At 44.6% G+C, this 20,905-nt stretch overlaps 1 pseudogene; it reads left to right on the top strand.

Moving 5' to 3' along the window:
* Positions 1 to 13,933: 13,933 nt before the first annotated feature.
* Positions 13,934 to 14,990, top strand: LOC127668463 (glyceraldehyde-3-phosphate dehydrogenase-like; annotated as a pseudogene).
* Positions 14,991 to 20,905: the final 5,915 nt, after the last annotated feature.

Raw genomic sequence — 20,905 nt, 5'->3', positions numbered from 1 at the left:
GAGCCATTTCAGTGAAGAATAAACCCAGATTCATTAGAGGAGAAAGTCGGAATGTGGTCGGAGGTCAACCATAAATGCACCCTGGGCCCCACTGTCTAGAAACCGACCACGTTCTCCGTTCAGAAGCGGAGCATTTTTTAAAAGCCTAGAATTTACCGAGCTGGAAGTGACCTTGGCAATCATTGAGTCCAGCCCCTTCTTTTACAGATGAGGAAATACTGGCCCTGGAAGACTGCTTGCTTGCTCCAGTCCACACAACTGATCTGGTGAGATTTTTTTTCCCTCCCACCACACACTCTCACTCACTCTCTCTCTCTCTCTCTCTCTCTCTCTCTCTCTCTCTCTCTCTCTCTCTCTCTCTCTCTCTCTCGTTAAAAACTCCCCTTAGGTCAGGCACCACGTGACAGGAACCGGAAGTCAAATCACTCTTTGCCCTATCTCTTTGCCTAAGAAAAAACTGTGAGACGAGTGTAAAGTACTAATGATTAAGTAGCAGTGGAAGACCACGATGAAAGCGCCGTCCCCAAAAAGACCAGGATTACTTGGAGACCAGGGAGTCTGCTGTTAAAAACAAAGCCTCTTCTGCCTAGCCGAGCAGTAGGCTGTGGACGCAGGGTTCCCTGTTCCATTCATTCTTGATTCTCCTTAGCATCATAGCCAATTCATAGGCAGGCTTCCCTGGAAGGGAGGGGGTACGTATAAAATAAACTAGGCACAGAGAATAAGACATAAAGGACCACACACGTTGTAACTGTGAGGGCAAACTCCTATAATCTGCCTGAGACAGGAGAGTCATGAGTTCACAGCCACCGTGGGCTATTTAGTTCATTTAAAGGCAGTCTAGGTTACACAGAAAGGCTCTTGTCTCCGAAGGGGGGGGGGGGGGAAGGATACATAAAAATAATTGAGAAGGGCTGGAGACATGGCTCAGCGGTTAAGACCACTGAGTGCTCTTCCAGAGGTCCTGAGTTCAAATCCCAGCAAGCAGCACATGGTGGCTCACAACCATCCCTAATGAGATCTGATACCCTCTTCTGGGATGTCTGAAGACAGCTACAGTGTACTTACATATAATAAATAAATAAATCTTTTTAAAAAAAATTGCCAGGCAGTGGCGGCGCACTCCTTTAATCCTAGCACTTGGGAGGCAGAGGCAGGTGGATCTGAGTTTGAGGCCAGACTGGTCTTCAGAGTGAGTTCCAGGACAGCCAGGGCTACACAGAGAAACCCTGTCTCGAAAAACCAAATCATCATCATCATCATCATCATCATCATCATCAAGAAAGTTGTCCCACTGAAAAAAGCTTTCTGTATTTGTTTCTGGAACATAACCCAGATAAAGAACTGCATGTACCATCTCCCAGCAGTCGCTGAAGAGAAAACTCACATAATCGTCTAACACTATCACAGCTCCTAAGAGCCACGGAAATCCTGGCACACACACAGACACACATACACACACACACTCACGCACACACTCACGCACACACGCACACGTGTGCTGTGTCTCATTACAGCCTCGTTGAACTGCCAGAGCTAACATTACTTTTAGATAAACGACTACTGTCTTGTCACCCACATAAAAACACCCTGTGATCTAAAGAAATCAGGGCATGCAGTAGTCCACCCTCCAGGACTGGGAAGAACATGGCTGTTTTGGCTGAGAGACTGATAGCTAAAAATTAAGTCTGGCTGCTGAAAGCCAAGAATGCCTTTACAATAAGAGAATAACTGTTATCTTAGCTCCCACTCCCTCGCTGTTTTCATATCCGCGGCTCCCTGAGGAACCCAGTGGAGTGGTTTTCTCAAAAGCCTTAGTTAGTCACCTATCTGCCTATTCACCCCCTGGCTAGTTTCGTGTCACAGCACACACGGCACACGTCGGTAGCAGGTGAGATAGCGAATTCACACCTTAGAGTGCGATTTCATTTTTGAAGAAACCCATTGTGTTTGCAACAGCTGCCATTCTAGAAGCTTCTATGAGCCAGGCCGCAGGACAGAGGGAAGAATTTCATTTTATAAAATGGCTATTATTGGATGGAGCTGACATTTCACATGCAGAAATATTCTTTTCTTGAGAGTCAAGTGTCACTCAAAAAAGGGAAAAATTATTTAGTTTTTTTTTTTTTTTAAGTCAAAGGAACCCCTTGAAAAACCCATCCTTCTAAATGCCTCCATCTGTGGAGGGGTAGTGTCTGGAATTGATGTCTTCCATTTCTCTTTGATTCAGACACAGATGCCATGATGGGATGAGTTTGGGATATGTGCATAAGCTCTGGTCAGCAAAGCAGATTCTTCATGCGGGTGCACAGCTAGACCCCAGCGCTGATGGGGCAAAGCCCAGCTGGAGGGGAATATTAGTCATTCCCAATGCACAGCACAAAGAACTGCCCCACCCCCTGCCTCCTCATCCTCCTGCTGTACATCTCGATATTACAGCAGTACCCAGGATGCTTTAAGAGTTTTTCACTGCGTTTGCCTTTTCAAGTACACATTCGGCCCAGCAGAAGCTAAACAGTTTAAGAGCACAGTAAGAAATAGGCCAGAAAACATCAAAGCTTTATAGCTTTTTGAGAAAACTTGATGGTCTTGCTGGTACAACTCCCTGTGATACGGTTCAGTTGTGATAACAATGGGAGAGCGTATCAGTGCAAACTGCTGATGAAACCATCAGAGAATGTAGCCAAGGGTCTTTTAAACACATTTAAGAACTGTTCTTTTGAACTGTGCCTCTTAGCCTTGGAAAAACCTCTTCGAGATTTTAAACAGGGCTTTGGCTGAACTGCCGAGCGAGAACCTGAAATTATCTCGTGCGCTGGAATCAATATCAAGCAATATTTTCTCTTTGAGAGAAATTCAATCTGACAGAAAAAAAATCGGAGCAATAAGGAAACTGGGACCCTGGTGAAAAGACTTGCCTTCCAAAGACGCCGTAAAGCAGTACAAATTACGTGATGTCACCAGAAGCAGAAAACCACGGTGACAGAATAAAATGTATCTGAACATCAGAATACTTCATTATCACTACCACGGGGCCCCTAAGCCTCACAAAATGCATCCATCAGCCTTGATGGCCATTTGTGAGCCACTGCGGGTAGCTAGATGGCGCAGCACAGCGAGGAAAGGCGCCCCCACCACGTTCCACACCCCCACCCCATCACAAGGACAGCAGGGTTCAAAAGGAGGCCTGGGCACACAGCCCAACGCTTTGTTAGTCTCAAAGTGCTCTCTAGCGGCCAGAGGAACACAGAATGAACCTAGGTACAGGAGTTACTTCAAGGGAGGCTTCAGGATTCTAGTTCTTTCTGTTCCTTTCCCTCTCCGGAGCCATCCGGGCTTTACGGAGGAGGAAACGCGGAGCTTTCCGAGGGTGTGGGTTACCAGACTCAGCTGTTCGTTACTGCATATCAAGGACTTGTCAAAGAAATGGGAAAGGGTCCAGGTTTGAAGGGCTCCCCAAACATCGCTGGGAGCCTCATTAGCGCAAAGCAGTCCCCGGTAGAGCATGAAGTCCATCTATTCCGCTTTGTCTGTCATCTCTCTATGCTGGGCTCCGAAACCGTCGGAGGAAACGTGAGAAAGTTCACGACCTGCAGCACCAGTGTGTTCCAGGCAGAGTCCCACCCTCCATTTCTAGTGTGTCTTTGAATCCTCACAGAAACCTGATGTAGGAATCGTTCCCAGCACCTACAGCTCCCACCTTAAGGCAAGAGCTGATAGACTGCAGGTGTAGGACACGGCGTCGTCCCAGGAGGCAAATAAAGGGCAGGTGTGCGTCAGCCCTGCCAGTGTGCCGGAAAAGCAGTAAAGGAAAACAAAAGACAGTGGTCAGCCCCGGAGAGCTCGGGAATATCGAAGTGTGTGTGTGTGTGTGTGTGTGTGTGTGTGTGTGTGTGTGTGTGTGTGTGTGTGTGTGTGTGTGTGTGTCTGTTCGTGGGTGCTCATGCAAGTGCATGCAGAGGCCATTGCAGGATATAAAATGTTTTTCTCTTTTGCTTACTGCTTGGATGCAGCATCTTTAAGTGAAGCCTGGCATTTTTGCTAGGATGACTAGCTAGTGAGATCTCAGGACCAGCCATCTCCTCTGTCCCCTCCCCTCCTCCCCCCCAGTGCTGAGGCTATAGGTGCACACAGGCACGCCCAGCTTTTTACACTGCCGATGGGGCTGCATGTTGGAAGAGCAAGTGTTCTTAGCCACTGAGCCATGTTCCTTGTCTGTCTGTCTATCTATCTATCTATCTATCTATCTACCTATCTATTTTTCGAGACAAAGTTTCTCAGTGTAACCAGTCCTGGCTGTCCTGAACCTGCTTTGCAGACCAGGCTGACCTGGAGCAGAGATCCTCCTGCCTCTGCCTCCCAAGTGCTGTGATTAAAAGTGTATTCCATTACCACCCAGCTAGTCATTTTTAAAAATGGCTTTGCTAGCCATAAGCCATACCTTGCTAAAATCCTATGACAAGCAAAGCAAACCTGAACCCCAAACCCGTAAGTGGCCACCTTGGCACTGCTTTGATTCCAGTATTTGTTCCCTCCAAAATGTATGTTGACATTTAACCCTCAAACATGGCTCTATAGCACAGCTTTGGAATCTCTGTGGAGGAAGTTGACACAGGTAAATTGGGCGGTGGTGGCACACGCCTGTAATCCCAGCACTAGGGAGGCAGAGGCAGGCAGATTTCTGGGTTAAAAGTGTTTATCATGCAAACTTGACAATGTGTTGGATTCCTGAGACCCACAGAAAGGTAGAGTGTTAGTAACTTTTAAATAAATTTTCCTCTTCCCCAGCTAGCTCCCAATTAACTGAGACTGGACCATTATATTTACTTAGCATGGTTTTTTGTTTTGTTTTGTTTTGTCTGTTTGTTTGTTTTTTGGATTTGCTTTTTCGAGACAGGGTTTCTCTGTAAAGCCCTGACTGTCCTGGAACTCACTCTGTAGACCAGGCTGGCCTCGAACTCAGAAATCTGCCTGCCTCTGCCTCCTAGAGTGCTGGGATTACAGGCATGAGTCACCACCGCCCAGCCCAGTTACTTAGCATGTTTTTAAAGCACAACTACAGAGCAGTTATTACTCTATTTTAATCCTCTATGCTAATCTGGCTGACCCCCCACCCCTGCCCCAGCAAAAATCCCTCAGATACTTGCATTTTATGGCTTTCTCTGCTTGAGTTGTTTTCTTGTGCTGTACAGGACACACACACACACACACACACACACACACACACTCCTAATCTCCTTAGTTAATTCCTACTTTCTCTCTCTCCTGCCCCCTCCCCTGGCTAGGAGGAAGTCCTGCCCTGCACAGTCATTGGCTGACCAGCTTTTATTTATTTATTGTATGTACATGAGTACACTATTGCTCTCTTCAGACACGCCAGAAGAGGGCATCACATCTCTTTACAGATGGTTGTGAGCCACCATTTGGTTGCTGAGATTTGAACTCAAGACCTCTGGAAGTGCGGTTGGTGTTCTTAACCACTGAGCCATCTCTCCAGCCTGGCTGATCAGCTTTTATTGGTAAATCAGACACTAAATGAGAAGCAATGCTTTTCCAGCATTGAGGCCAGAGATACTTAGAATAAGGATTGCAACCAGATACCAGGCACAGAAATCAGCATTTGAATTACATACTACACCGCAACATTATGCCCACAGTGGAATGAAAGAGATGACTGAATAAAGTTGTCTCCTGACCTCCATGCATGAATCATGACACATGCATGCCCTGCCCAACATATAGACATACATACAACGTAATAGTCAGTCATGTAAAATAATAGTACCTATGATATAAGCTCTCAAGGGGAGGCTGCAGGAGAAACAGACATCAAGGTTATCCAGAGCTACATGCTGTGTTTGAGGCCACGTGGATGGCATGGGACTCTGTCTCAAAAACCAAAAGGAAAAGGAAGAAAAGATAACAAGTTCTATAGGGAAAGCCATTGCGAACTATGTCTGGTGAGGGTTTTAGGGAAAGCACCAGGTAAGATTGCAGTGTTTCTGAAGGAGACAGAAGGCTTGATGCCGTATGGTGAACATATTAGAAATTCATGGATGTGGAGTTATATATCCATATACTTCACAGGTGTCCATCCAATCACCTTTAACAGTAGGGGAATCCATGTAACAGGAGTTGCTTGTCAGAGCTGGACCTCAGGGAAGCCAGGGCTCTTGCTTTTTGAAGTGTCAGGCAGTCTGGGCATAACTGGTAAGCCATAGAACCCAGGCGAGTGGACAAGAAAGTAAATTCTCTCACTTTTCCAGAACTTACACTAAGTTCTGCTTAGAGTAATTTGGCAATCTAAGGGGAGAAAATGTCATTTGGGGTTGAAATCACTCCCCTCTCCTTGTTCTATCCAGGAGGAGAAATACAAACACACACACACACACACACACACACACACTCAGACACACAAACACAAATACACACAGACACGTACACAGAGAGACACACACACTCAGACACACAAACACAAATACACACATGCACACAGACACACACACAGAGACATATGCAGACACACACACACACACACACATACACACACACTTTCAGAGTGGAAAGAGTATTCTCAAAAAGGTTAAGTCCTCAGGGTATACCTACACAGGTACATGGCCTCTTTGTCTCTCCAGCTGAAGACATCAAGACCTACTAGCATAGAATGGTATCTCAGCCATCAGGAACTTCACTCCTTCTGAGCTACTGGATGTCCTTATTGTCTGGTCCTGCCTCTAAGTGGCTCAGCCCTCGGTGCAGCTATGGTAGCAGCTCCTGCAGCCTGCTGCTATATTGTCCCTGTGTTGGCTCTAAGAACAACAAGCCAGGTCCCTGTCCTCATTTCTTGCTCATCTGGGCATAAACACAAAGAACAAACTCAAGGAACACTTGTTTCCTGTCCCCTGTTTCTCAATTTCTCCTTTAACATAGAGTCCTTGCCCCCTTGTGTTTTGTTTTGTTTTCAACCGAGAGTAATAACACATTAGTTTACTTTTGTGTTTTCTTCCTTATTTGTTGTTCAAGCTAAGATCTTGACTTTTAAAGGAGCTAAAGACCTTCTTTCTCCTTGAATCTCCAGGCTTTCCCCTGATTGTCTAACATCCCCAGATCTAGATTCAGCTGTGAAAAAAAAATGTGATTTTCCCCATACCCAGGGAATACAAGTGGGGACCAGAAGATTGTTGGAGAAATTACAAACATTTTTCTCAAGAACATTCTAAAGATACCTAGTAATCACCTGATAATTACGCAGCATCTGGTCTGCATTGGGTGACTAAAACAGACCAGGTGGATACCCTTCAGCAGGTGTGGTGGCTTGAATGAGAATGGTCCCATAGGAGCATCTGTTTGAATGTTTGGTCCCGGGTTGGTGGAACTGTTGAGGAAGGATGAGGAGGTGTGGCCTTGTTGGAGGTTTCTAAAGTCATCTCTGTTAGCTCTCTCTGCCTCCTGCCTGTAGACCAAGAGGTAAGCTCTCAGCTACTGCTCCAGCATCATGTTCCCTGCCATGACACTCACGGACTCTAATTCTCTGAAACTGTAAGCCCTCGATCATCTTTTTGTTCTATAAGTTGCCTTGGTCATGTGTCTTTTTTTTTTTTTTTTTTTTTTTTTTTTTTGGTTTTTTGGTTTTTTGGATTTGGTTTTTTTGGAGACAGGGTTTCTCTCTATAGCCCTGGCTGTCCTCAAACTCAGAAATCTGCCTGCCTCTGCCTCCCAGAGTGCTGGGATTACAGGCGTGCGCCACCACCACCCGGCGGTCACGTGTCTTAGTTAGGGTTTTACTGCTGTGAACTGACACCATGACCAAGGCAAGTCTTATAAAGGACAACGTTTAATTGGGGCTGGCTTACAGGTTCAGAGGTTCAGTCCTTTGACATCAAGGCAGGAGCATGGCAGCATCCAGGCAGGCATGATCTAGGAAGAACTGAGAGTTCTACATCTTGTTCAGAAGGCAAACAGGTGAAGACTGGTTTCCAGGCAGCTAGGATGAGGGTCTTAAAACCCATGCCCATAGTGACACACCTACCCCAACCAAGCCACACCTCTTAATAGTGCCCCTCCCTGGGACAAGCATGTATAAACCATCACATTATTGCCTCTAGTTTCAGAAATAGGAAAGTAACTAAGAGAGTAGTGTAGCAGGAATGACAAGGGCCACCTCTATACAAACGCAGGGGCCACCCAGCTGCAAAAGCATTTCCTACAGAAGGACCTAATTAAGGACTGCTTGAGAGACCAAGGATTGCCGGTGCAGACGCCAGCCAATCGGGAACTGCTGTTTAGAAGAAGGCTTTCCTGAGACCAATGGGGCACAGGTGGAGGGTGTTAAGGGAGCTTGCAGCAGTGTTCAGAGGAGCTTGCTGCTGCATTTCTCACCTGCTCCCAGAGTCCATGTCATTGACTCTGTGTCTCCTCACCTCCAACCTCCAAGGGCAGGTAGGGTCTAGCATCGAGTAGTCCAGGGCACAGGCAACAATTCATACAACATCGTGACTTGTAGAAAGAACTGAGAAGCAGGGAAGAGTTCTATCTAGGATACTGAGGCCAAAGAGAGCATGATTTCAACCAGGTACAAAGTAAGACATCCAGAAAGGTGTAAAAAGAATCCAGAAGGAAGAAGAAAAAGCAACTGAGTTGAAGAGAGGGCAAGACTCAGACCATCTCACTGAGGTCTGATCATTCTAATCAAAGTAGGGAACCCGCAGAAGGAATGAGTGGAGGCAAGAGAAGACAGCAAAGTGGTGTCCACTTCTGAAAGAGAGCTTGGCCATTGTAGGAAGACAGAAGAGAAGAAGACCAGCTAGAAGACGGATACAAGCATCCAGCAAGACAGGATGCACAGCCGTGGGTCAGGCTGAGACAGAGAACAAGACATGGACAGAACGACTCCCACATTGTGGGCTTAAACAACAGGTATAATGGAGACTCGAGATTTTCTCTTTCTTCTGGCCTTGTTATTGTTGACTGTTTGTTTTGTGGTTTTTTTTTTTTAAACACAAGATCTCACTCTGTGTCCAAGCTGGCCTGATACTCAGTTTGTTGCTTAGGTTATCCTGGAACACACAGCAATCCTCCTGCGTAAGACTCTCAAGTCTTTTTTTTTTTTTTTTGGTTTTTCGAGACAGGGTTTCTTTGTGTAGCCCTGGCTATCCTGGAACTCACTCTGTAGAGCAGGCTGGTCTCGAACTCAGAAATCTGCCTGCCTCTGCCTCCCAGAGTGCTGGGATTAAAGGTGTGCGCTGCCGCCGCCGCCGCCGCCGCCCAGCAAGACTCTCAAGTCTTAGAGTTATAGGTTGGAGCTGTCATGACAGACAACACTCTTATCTTACTTTATTAAGTTTTGAGCCAAGATCTCCGGACTTGGTCTCTACTTCACTATATAATGGATGACCTTGAACTTCTAATCCTCCTGCCTCTTTTTCCAAATATTGGGATTAAAGGTGTAGGCCACCACCCCTGTTTTATGAGGCGCTAACTATCAAACTCAGGACTTCACAAATAGGCAAGCACTCCACCAAATGAACTACAACCCGAGTCCTGCAAGATTTCATTTTCCAAAACAAACAAGCAAACAAGCAAACAAACAGAACACCTCTTGTCTGTAGGTAAAAGTCTATTGAAAACAAACAAACAAACAAACAAACAAAAAACACCAAAAAACAAAGCCAAGGCTCTGACTAGGGAGTGGAATCTTTCAGATGCCACTAAGACATCCGAGTATAGATCCCAAAGTCAGCTGTCCACACATTCCACAGCCATCAGTACCACCTGCTAAGGTAGGAGTGAGAATTCTGGGCATTGTGCAGAAGGAGACACAACCCAGTGTGCGAAGTGATGGGTGACTAGGGCGCTCAGGGAAAGAAAGGATGACAAGCAGTGGTCCCACCAAAGCTTTACTTGTAGAGTTGCTGCTGCCTTGCGGATTTTATTCTTGACATATGTCAATAGGTTCAAGAAGAGTTTACAGATTAGAGAACAGATTGCCAAGAGCATCTCCGAAAGAAGCTATCAAAGATAAGACTCAAAGAAGACAGTGAACCAGGAGGGGGAAAAGAGGTTACAGGGTGAATTGCTATAAAAAAAAAAAAAAGGTCTCTTCTAATTCTATATCTTGGTACTTTAACTCACAGAAATAGTGCTTCAAGAAACTCTCTTCCTTTCCCCCACAGAGTCCCACTTTTCTCACCTTTCAAGAGAAGGATTTGAAGAGATTCTTAACTTGGGGTCATGGACCCATCCCTCTAGATAAGACCCTGGCTGCAGGGTAAGCTTCAAGACAGCAGGAGTCCTCCCCCAGGAAGATCATCTTCAAAGATGTTTTATGTATTTGTGTGTACCCATGAGTTTTTTGCAAGCCGAGTTGTTTTCTAGTGAACTTCTTTAAGATTATTGATCTGGGGCTGAAGAGATAACTCAGATGTTAAGAGTACTTGGTGTTCTCTCAAAAGACCTGGGTTCGATTCTCAGCATCCATATGGCAGCACACAAGCATTCAGAACTCAGGTTCCAGGAGCGCTTATGTCCTCTTCTGACCACCTTAGGCTTTAGGCACACACACTGTGCACAGACATACACATGAAAGCAAAACCTCAAAAACAGAAAAATAAAATAAATACATCTAAAATTTTAAAAACCTATTGATTCATATTTGACTGTTTTATTAAGAACTTCCAATGTAATTTGGGCAGTGGTGGTGCACACCTTTAATCCTAGCACTGGGGAGGCAGAGTCAGGTGGATCTCTGAGTTCCAGGTCTACAGAGCGAGTTCCTGGACAGCCAGGGCTACACAGAGCAATCTTGTCTTGGAGAAAAAAACAATAGAAAGAAAAGGAAGGAAGGAAGGGAGGGAGGGAGGGAGGGAGAGAGAGAGGAAGGGAGGGAGAGGAGAGAGAGCAAGAGAAAAAGAGAGAGAGAGATTCAGTGTTGAATGCTTTCTGGGGGGGGGGTGCTGAGAAGATGGCTGAATTGATAAAAATGATTCGAGAGTCTGAGTTCAAATCCCCTGCACCCATGTAATAATGCCAGGTGGACCAGTGCCCACTATCAGTTCCAGCGCTGGGGAGGCAGGAAGCTAGGACTTGCTGGTCAACCAGCCCAGCCAACTTAGTGAGACCAAGTTCAGTGAAAGTCCTTGTCTCAAAAATTAAGGTGAAGGGGCTGGGATGGCTCGGCCATTGAGAGCACTGGCTGCTCTTGCCAAGGACCCAGGTTCTATTCTCAGCCCAACAGCTCACAACTGTCCACAGCTCTAGCTCCAAGGATCCAAAACCCTCTGGCACCCTCAGGCATCAGACATTTACGGGGTACACGTACACATATGCAAGCAAGAACACTCCTACACATAAGATAAAAGAAATAATCTCCTTTAAAAGAAAATAAGGTGGGAAGAAGCTGAAGAACACACCTAATGTTGATCCATGTCTCATATATGTACACAAACATACATGCACATATGTGTGCATAAAACATACACACAGAAACCTTTTTCAGTATGAACGTGTTAAAAATGACAGATTGTGGTTATTTATGTTGAAACATCACCATTGTAATTTGCTAAAACTAATGTTTTAGCAATGTTGGTGGAAACAAAAGCATTTATAAAAATCATATTAATTTCTTTAAAACTGTGTTAAATACCAAAAAAGTGCATAAAGCTGCTATATAAAACAGATAAGAGATATCAAATGACAGATAGATAGATAGATGATAGATATGTAGATAGATAGATAGATGATAGATAAGTAGATAGATAGATAGATGATAGATATGTAGATAGATAGATGATAGATATGTAGATAGATAGATAGATAGATAGATAACTTTATATAGAAAACCAAAACCATTACTAGAGTGGATTAAAAGTAGGTTGAAATAAAGGAAGGAATTTGTACCATATTCATGGGCTGGAAGATTCTGTAATGTAAAGAGACAGCTCCTCCTCAGTTGGCATCAAGATCCGATGCAACCCCAACCAGAAGCTCAACAGGACTTGTATCTGACTGATTGCACTTTTTCTTCTCTTTCTCTTCCCTGCCCTTTCTTTGGCACAATCGCATAAGGACCAGGAGCTTGTTTTCTGGCTGTCAGGGAAGAGTTACAAATGTGTAGTTGGGAAACTAGAATGGACAGACCCCTTTTAGCAAACCGGATGTGGATGTCATTGTTGTTTTCAATATAAACTGTCACAGAGATGAGCCCAATTGAAGCCCAGGATGAGGCAAATCCCACAACTGATCTCTATCCCTACACCTTTCCAGGTGACAAACCTTGAGAATACAATGTCCACATTTTCATCTCTGCTTCTATTTTCACCAGATGGAGGGCAATTTAAACTCCGAAAAGTGTCTGGTGAGAGGGCTCAGTCAGTAAATTGTTTGCTATATAAGTCTGAGAACCGAGGTTATATAGGATTCATTAGCAAACCTAGGCAAGGTGAATACCTCTTAAAGAAAGACACCCAAGGTTGGACTCTGGCTTCCAGGTCTACCTACGCACACACACGTGACTATAACACACGTGCCTCCAAGCACAAAAATCAAAATAAATAATGATAGTAATCAAGTACATCACTGATTGAGCAAAAAGGGCAAGAAGCAGTAGACGCTCACATAATTGAAAGCATATTAAAGACAGAGGGCATCTCTGTAATCCCAAAGCACAATCCCAGGGCTCCTAATAAATTATTAACAGACAGGTTTGACTTTGCAGTCAGAAGTCTAACAGACGCCACCTGCCAGTCAAATGATCAGTGTTATGACTGATCGTGGCAAACCTTGAAATCCTGGACCATGTCAGGGGATGAGAGCCCACACTGGTTCTGTGTTATTTCTATCAAAAATCAATAACCTGAATCTAAAAAGAATCCAACAGGGAACAGCTCTGCCTTTGCTAGGTATTTGACAGCATAGGTTGGAGTCTTCATACGGAGTCAAGAACACGGCTAGCAAAGCAAAGAGACACATGCTAAAGGAAATGAATGCATGCATGGTCCTCAGCTGAGTCCTCAGGATGACTGGTGAGGCTTGAATATGGTCCAAGGCTAGATGTCAATCAAAAGTCAAGAGCTGAATTCCTGATTTGGGTGGCTGTAGATTCTGAAAGAGTGTTCCTGGTAGAAAACACATCCAAGTATCCAAGAGGGATAGCTCAGTCTACTCTCAAATGGCTTAGAAGACAACAGTTTTTGTTCTGTCCTTGAAACATTTCTTTGGGTTTGAAATTGTTTAAACCTTAAAAAAAATAAAATGAAGTTAAAATGCCTGTGGACATGTAAACACCCAAGAAGAACCAAGGTGGACCTGAAGGAGAACCAGTTGGGAGAAACTGAGCTACTGAGTATCAGGAGGTAAGGAAGGGTACTAAGAATGGCCATGTGGTACTTAATGGCACAAGGGTGGAAAAATGGACTAATAACACAGAAGAGAGCACACATGGACAGGCTCGCTTTAAATGGAGACTTCATAAATTACTAGGTAGGTCAGACAAACGCGGGGCAGAAAGGGGCGAATAGAGCTGGATAACTAGAGGTCCATATACAAACCAAGCACAAGCACAAAAATTAAAGCCAGGTGGGTTGCAGAGCCAGGGTGAAAGTGAACAACACAACTTGTAGCCGTGGTGGTGCAGCAGAGCTTTCTGAGATGGCACGAATGTCCTCAGATCAATTCTACGCTGCCCAACGCATTTAGACATCATTGCATATGACTTACGAATTTACTTTCAACCTATATCATTATGCATGGGCAGTGACTATGTATTAGACAGACGGCACAGACTTTTTTTTTTAAAAAAGTAATTGAAGAAAATGTCTTCATAATTTTGTCTTGGGAAAATACTTTTGAAAATGAAAGTTTTTAAGTATTTAAGAGAAGAAATTAAAAGTTTTTTAAATTTATTAAAATTAAGAGTTTTTGTTCTTGGGCCAACAAAATGACGCAGTGAGTAAAGATGCTCGCTGTGCAAACCTGGCCACATGTGTACAATGCCCAGAAATGAGGTAAACGTAGAAGGGCAGGCTCTCTGCTCTGCCCGGTTCCAGAGACAGCCCCATCTTCTTGTGCAGTGCCAGCCTTGTCCCACAGACAAGATGGTGAAGGTCAGGGAGGATGGATTTGGCTGTGTTGGGTGCCTAGTTACCAGGGCTGCTTTCTGCTCTGCGTCTCTGACAAAGTAGAGATTGTTGCCATCAACGACCCTTTCATTGACCTCAGCTACATGGTCTACGTGTCCCAGTCTGACTCCACCCATGGCAAATTCAACAGCACAGTCAAGGCTGAGAATGGGAAGCTTGTCATCAACGGGAAGCCCATCTGCCATCTTCCAGGAGCGAGATCCCGCTAACACCAAATGGGGTGATGCTGAGGCTGAGTATGTCATAGAGTCTACTGGCGTCTTCACCACCATGGAGAAGGCTGGGGCCCACTTGAAGGGTGGGGCCAAAAGGGTCATCATCTCCACCTTTTCTGCCGATGCCCCCATGTTTGTGATGGGTGTGAACCATGAGACATATGACAACTCACTCAAGATCATCAGCACTGCATCCTGCACCACCAACAGCTTAGCTCCCCTGGCCAAGGTCATCCATGACAACTTTGGCATCGTGGAAGGGCTCATGCCATCACTGCCCATGCCATCACTGCCACTCAGAGACTGTGGATGGCTCCTCTGGGAAGCTGTGACGTGATGGCGGTGGGGTTGCCCAGAACATCATCTCTGCATCCACTGGTGCTGCCAAGGCTGTGAGCAAGGTCATCTCAGAGCTGAACGGGAAGTCCACTGGCATAGCCTTCCATGTTTCTACCCCCAGTGTAGGGAATATGATGACATCAAGAAGGTGGTGAAGCAGACATCTAAGGGCCCACTGAAGGGCATCCTGGGCTACACTGAGGACCAGGTTGTCTCCTGCAACTTCACCAGCAACTCCCACTCTTCCACCTTTGGAACTTTGATACTGGGGCTGGCATTGCTCTCAATGACAACTTTGTAAAGCTCATTTCCTGATATGACAATGAATACGGCTATAGCAACACAGTGGTAGAACTCATGGCCTGCATGGCCTCCAAGGAGTAGGAAACCCTGGAGCACCCACACCAGCCAGGACACTGAGAGCAAGACAGAGGCCTTCGGTTGCTGAGGTGTGCCTGTCCTAACTCGACCTCCAACACTGTGCATCTCCCTCACAATTTCCATCCCAGACCCCATAATAACAGGAGGGGCCTAGGGAGTCCTCCCTACTCTCTTGAATACTATCAAGAAAAGTTTACTGCGCCCACAAAAAAAAAGGACAGTACTGGTGCCTGAGTTGTTGCCAAACCTCCACACATGTGGCATGGGTGCAAACCCACTCACACACGTGGACAACAGTAATAAATACTTTAAAAGAGAATATCTGTTCTTCAATAAAAGAGGGAGGAAAGACATGATAAAGCAGAGAAAAGGGCATGCCATATAATTAATACAGCACTTAAATCCAGTACCTACAAAGGAAATCTTCCAAATGGATAGAAAAAGATAGTCGAACAACAAAGCACACAGGATTTTAGTAGAGACCTTACAGGAGGTGATGTGAAATGGTATATAGAATATATATTATATTTAGTATTATTAATCATCAACGAAATGACAATTAGAAATCCAATCATATAATGCTGTCCCCATAATAGGCTGACTAAAATCAGAACAAGAGGAAGGGCTGACTTGAATGAGAAGCCGGCTGCTCTCCTGTGTCCGTGGTGAGAGTGTCCCTTGTTATAGCTATTTTGGACAACTCTTTGATCTTACCTGGTAAGTCAAATGTACTCATCCCCTATGACAGCAATCTCATTTCTAGGCAAGTAGCCACATAAACTTATGCACGTACGTGCCAAGAAACATGTTTAAGAATGGCCGTTCTCACTATTATTCATAGTAGTGAAAAAAAGAATAATCCACAAGTGTCCATCAACAAAAAATTGCTAAAGGAGGCTTGGAAAGATGATGTAGCAGTCAAAAGTGCAGAAGACCTGCATTCACCGTAACACCCATGGTGGGTGCAATTCTAACCCCAGGGTACTTGATACCCTCTTTCAGTTTCTATGGGCATCACATTCAAGGGTTTCAACCAATATGCATCATGTATGTGTACGCACACACACATAAATTAAAACTCTTTTTTAAAAGCTCAGCAAAAGATTGCCACGTTAATACAGCACACTCTTCTATAGCAACAAAAATGAATGAGTTACTGATCCATGCGGAGTGGGCAAAGATTACACGCACTGTGTTGAACAAAGGAAACTGAGCCAGAGAGGAGGTTCTTCAGTCTTTCGTGCTCTGTATTTCTCTGCCTCCTCACAGCACTGTTTCTCCCAGTCTCTACCAACAGTAAACACCGCAACTGAGCCTGCAATTGAGGGGGAGGAAGGACCCTGCCTTCTCATGGGATCAGCTGCTACTAGTTCTCAGTTCTACCTCCATCAACAAACCAAACCAAACCAAAACAAAAAACCCAGCATCACTGTGTCTCCTTAGAGCTCTGAGATTCACCTCCACAGTACCCCTCCCCTTGATCTTTGAACTGTTAACAATTCCAACTTCTTTCCTAGGTTACATCATCCCTGGAGGTGATAATTGTGTCCTAAACTTATTGTCTTCACGATGTCTTCCTTGGTCTCTTTTTGTCTCCATATTTCTTCCATACCCAACTAGAAATTCCTTATATTAACTTATTTCTGAGGTGTGGATATATCTCAGCTGGTAGAAAGCTTGTCTCGTTCACACAAGCCCCTGACATCAACCCTCAGCACAGAAACGTCAACAACAAAACCCAAATCTCAGCTAAAATAACTGGTATGATGTCTACATATTGACTAGAAAGCTCAAAATAATAGCATGGTTCGATTTATATAAAATTCAAAAAGCAGACAAAACTAGCAGGATCTTTAGGGAGACAGGTCGGGGCTCTGTGTTGGGAAGGTATGGGGTGAGCTGTCTCCTGGGAAGCCGGCTGAATTCTCTTTGCTGACTTCCATACTGATTTCATGGTCACGACATATGATTGCATCATCGGGCTATTTGCTCATGATCCACACTTTTCGGTGTACACACACGTTTATATCTTTTTTCCTTTTTTCACTTTAATAATAATTTTTAAAAATTATACTTAGTTTTCAAAAGAAGCTGGATTCCTGAACTGGAAAAATACCATTTTGTACACATGTTGCCCCCTGGCTACTGTCTGGCATCCAGAGCACAATGTCACTTTTGTGCAGGGGAAAAGGTCCCACACTTAGAGATCCCATGGTGACCTGGATGTGACTCATGAACAGGAAGCTTTCACGGGCTCTCCAAGAGTTCCTCACACACACCGAGGCCTAGGAATCACTGACATTGGCTGTGTTGTACGTGTCTTATTGGACATTCACCACAGACATGCTATGGGTTATAAGAATGAACAGTTATCAAATGTGATGAAACAAATACAAGGCATATCAATATGCAGGCAGAATATAACGCCTACCATATCCCACACATGCCATATCCCACACATGCCATATCCCACACATGCCATATCCCACACATGCCATATCCCTATGAATCCAAACAGTAGACCTATCCATCACCACATTCCCATGGGTGTGGCGTGTCTTGTGACAACATTTTAACAGTTCCTAATGGAGCTGACATAGTATGGAATCTCACGATTACCTTTCATCCCTTATTGAAGTAAACACTAGAAATCTAGAAACAATTTGTTTCATTTGACTCACATGACAGTTCTTGACCATGGCCCCTTGGAGATCCTGTTGGTAGCTCTAAAAACTGTGAGTGTGTGTCAAGACACGATTTCTATATGATTTCCGGGGAGTTCTCTGCCTTACATTCGCAAATTTCCTAGGAATCCATAGACTCTTGGTCCAGGATCTGTCCTGCGGAATGTCTATTTTTGGTAGAAATCTTACTCCAGAAGCAGGTAGGGTCTTGGAGGTTTACTGGCTGACCTGCTTTGGATGCCTCAGAGTGAGGGGACACTGACAAGAGGGGAATCAGAGACTCCCATCCTAGTTATTTTTTTTAAGATTTATTTATTATATGTAAGTACACTGTAGTTATCTTCAGACACACGAGAAGAGGGCGTCAGATTTCATTACGGGATGGTGTGAGCCACCATGTGGTTGCTGGGATTTGAACTCAGGACTTCCGGAAGAACAGTTGGTGCGCCTATCTGCTGACCCATCTCGCCAGCCCCCTCCCCCCATCCTAGTTCTATTCCTAACAACAACAGGAACCTGATTCCTTTATGGTAGTAGTTTCCCAATATAGACTTCTGGCTTCTATATAAAATTATGAATATTAACATAACCAATGCTATCATGGAGCAAGAGATGAACCGAAGACATCAAAAATAAATTTGAATTACACTCTAAAATTGAGACTTATATCATCAACCTCAATAATAGCTGGAAAATTATCCAGGGTACCAGGATTTACCCTGACAACAATACATGTGGTGTTGACTCCTTTGTTATTTGAGGCATCAAATGGAAAATTATGTCTGGGGCAAATAATGAGCTTAGTAATCACATGAAAACCAGAAAACATGTGTGAAGTCCTACTTCTAGGACTAAGGCTTGAAGCCAAAAAGTAATAATGTTTGAGTGTATACTTTTATTCATGATAAATTGTCATCGCTGACAAGATCATCAGACTCACTGGGGCATGTCCTCTTCCTGACAGTAAATTCATAAGGTTGATTGTTATGGAATGTTTTTATAGAGCAACTGACATGAACTTTTCCAGGAAGTGGTTCACCATTCTTATGGTAATAATCTTACTGAGGAAAAAAAAAGAGAAGGAGGGAGGGAAGGAAGGAGGGAGGGAGGGAAGGAGGGAAGGAAGGAGGGAAGGAGGGAGGGAAGGAAGGAAGGAGGGAGGGAGGGAAAGAAGGAAGGAGGGAGGGAAAGAAGGAAGGAAGGAAAGAAGGAAGGAAGGAAGGAAGGAAGGAAGGAAGGAAGGAAGGAAGGAAGGAAGGAAGGAAGGGAAATTAAGAAAAACTAGTTGCCACAGTTCCATTCTGTTATTGAGTTGCTATGGTGAACATCATGACCAACAGCAACTTGGGATTGTTATTGAAGATTTCACTTCCAGGTCACAGTTCATCACTAATAGAAGTTGGGAGCAGAAGTAGTGGCGGATGCTTCCTGGCTCAGCCCTGGCTCCTGCTCAGCTAGCTTTCTTACACAGCCTCCATTCACCAGCCTAGGAATGGCGCCGCCCACAGTAGGGTGTGCCTGCCTCCTGCTTCAATTATCAATCAAGAAAGTCTTTCACAGACATGGCCACAGGCCACCCTGATGAAGGCAGTTTCTTCAGTTGAATCACTTCCAAAGTGATTCTAGTTTGTGTAAAGTTGACGCTAAAAATTAACCAGAATGCAAATTGATATTATTATTAATTATTATTTCGGTTTTTTTCCAAGACAGGGCTTCTCTGTGTAGCCCTGGCTGTCCTGGAACTCATAAATCTGCCTGCCTCTGCCTCCCAAGTACTGGGATTAAAGGCGTGTGCCACCGCCGCCCGGCTGATTTTAAAAATTTTATTTTACTTACACCTTTGAGAAACATAAAATATATTTTGTCTACTGACCAACCAGACCTCTCTCTTCCCTGGTAAACTATACTTTTAGATAACCTCTCTTCCTAGAGACTGTCAAAACCAATGTGCTGTAGCAGACACACCTAAGCGGCATTTGAAGAGACATGGGACCATCTTCACTGTCACTGACTCGACTGAGTGCTTCTTGTGCAAGAGCAATTAATTATCGCACATCTCGGTGGGGATGTTGCTATCCACACTTTTCAGATTAGAAAGTTGAGGTTACAGGAGTAAAGCTACTTGTCCTAGATCACGTGAATAGGTAGTGGAGCCAGAAGCCAAGCCCGTGTGTCAGGGCTGCAGAGCCTGCCCTTCTAGAGTGATGTCTTCATGTGAGACTTTTGCCGCCATCAGAGTGGGGTGGATACAGGCCAGGCATGGTAGTGCACGCCTTTAATCCAAGCCCTTGGAAGGCAGACGCAGGCAGATCTCTCTGAGTTCCAGGCCAGCCAATGCTTCATAGCGACATTCTGTCTCAAAAGGGGGCTGAGCATGGGGAGGGGGATGGAGAGAGGATACACCCATGCAGTGGATGCTGAGAAACCAGGAAGAGTCTGCCTTTTACAAATACTTAATACGGGAACTATCTGTATTGTGTTAAAGGAGAAAACTTACAAGTTGTAAAGCGCTGTGTGCCAAACAGTGCGGTAAGTTGCTGAATACGGTTTCATTTAATCCTCAAATTAGCTGACAGCACAACTAATTCTGTTATTTCCCATTTCACAGATGTGAACCATGAAACTTAAGAATCTTGACTAAGAGCAACGGCCCAGCCGAGATTTGAACTCTCGGAGTCCATGTGTCAACCGTCCTGCTGTGTTGTGTCTTGGGACCTTCCTCATTGCTCATACAGAAGCTATTTAAAGGAAGGGTTCATGGCGGCTCGTAGTAGGAAGGCAGTCATGGGCGTGGAGGAACGTGAAGGAGGCAGGTGAATGCTGGGGCCCAGCTCACTCTCCTTATTGAATCTTGAACCCCAGCCTATGAGACCGTGCCACATACTTGACACTTTCCCTCTGTTAGAAATAGTCAGAAAGATCCTGCTGGATAGATACACCCAGAGTTGTGCTTCTAACATGCAGTTAATTCCAAGTCCTTCTAAATCGGTTATGGAAATTAACTGTCACTGGGCACAAAATTATGCAGCTGGTATGATGTCAATTCAATGGCAAAATATGGTACATGTGTGCATATATGTAAAGAGGAGTAGACAGGAAGGACACACAAAATAGTTAAAAGCCCTCACCCAGGATCAGATTATAGATTATT

Source organism: Apodemus sylvaticus, chromosome 18, assembly GCF_947179515.1.
Source record: "Apodemus sylvaticus chromosome 18, mApoSyl1.1, whole genome shotgun sequence".
NCBI lineage: Eukaryota > Metazoa > Chordata > Mammalia > Rodentia > Muridae > Apodemus > Apodemus sylvaticus.
This window is presented reverse-complemented; position numbering and strand designations above follow the sequence as displayed.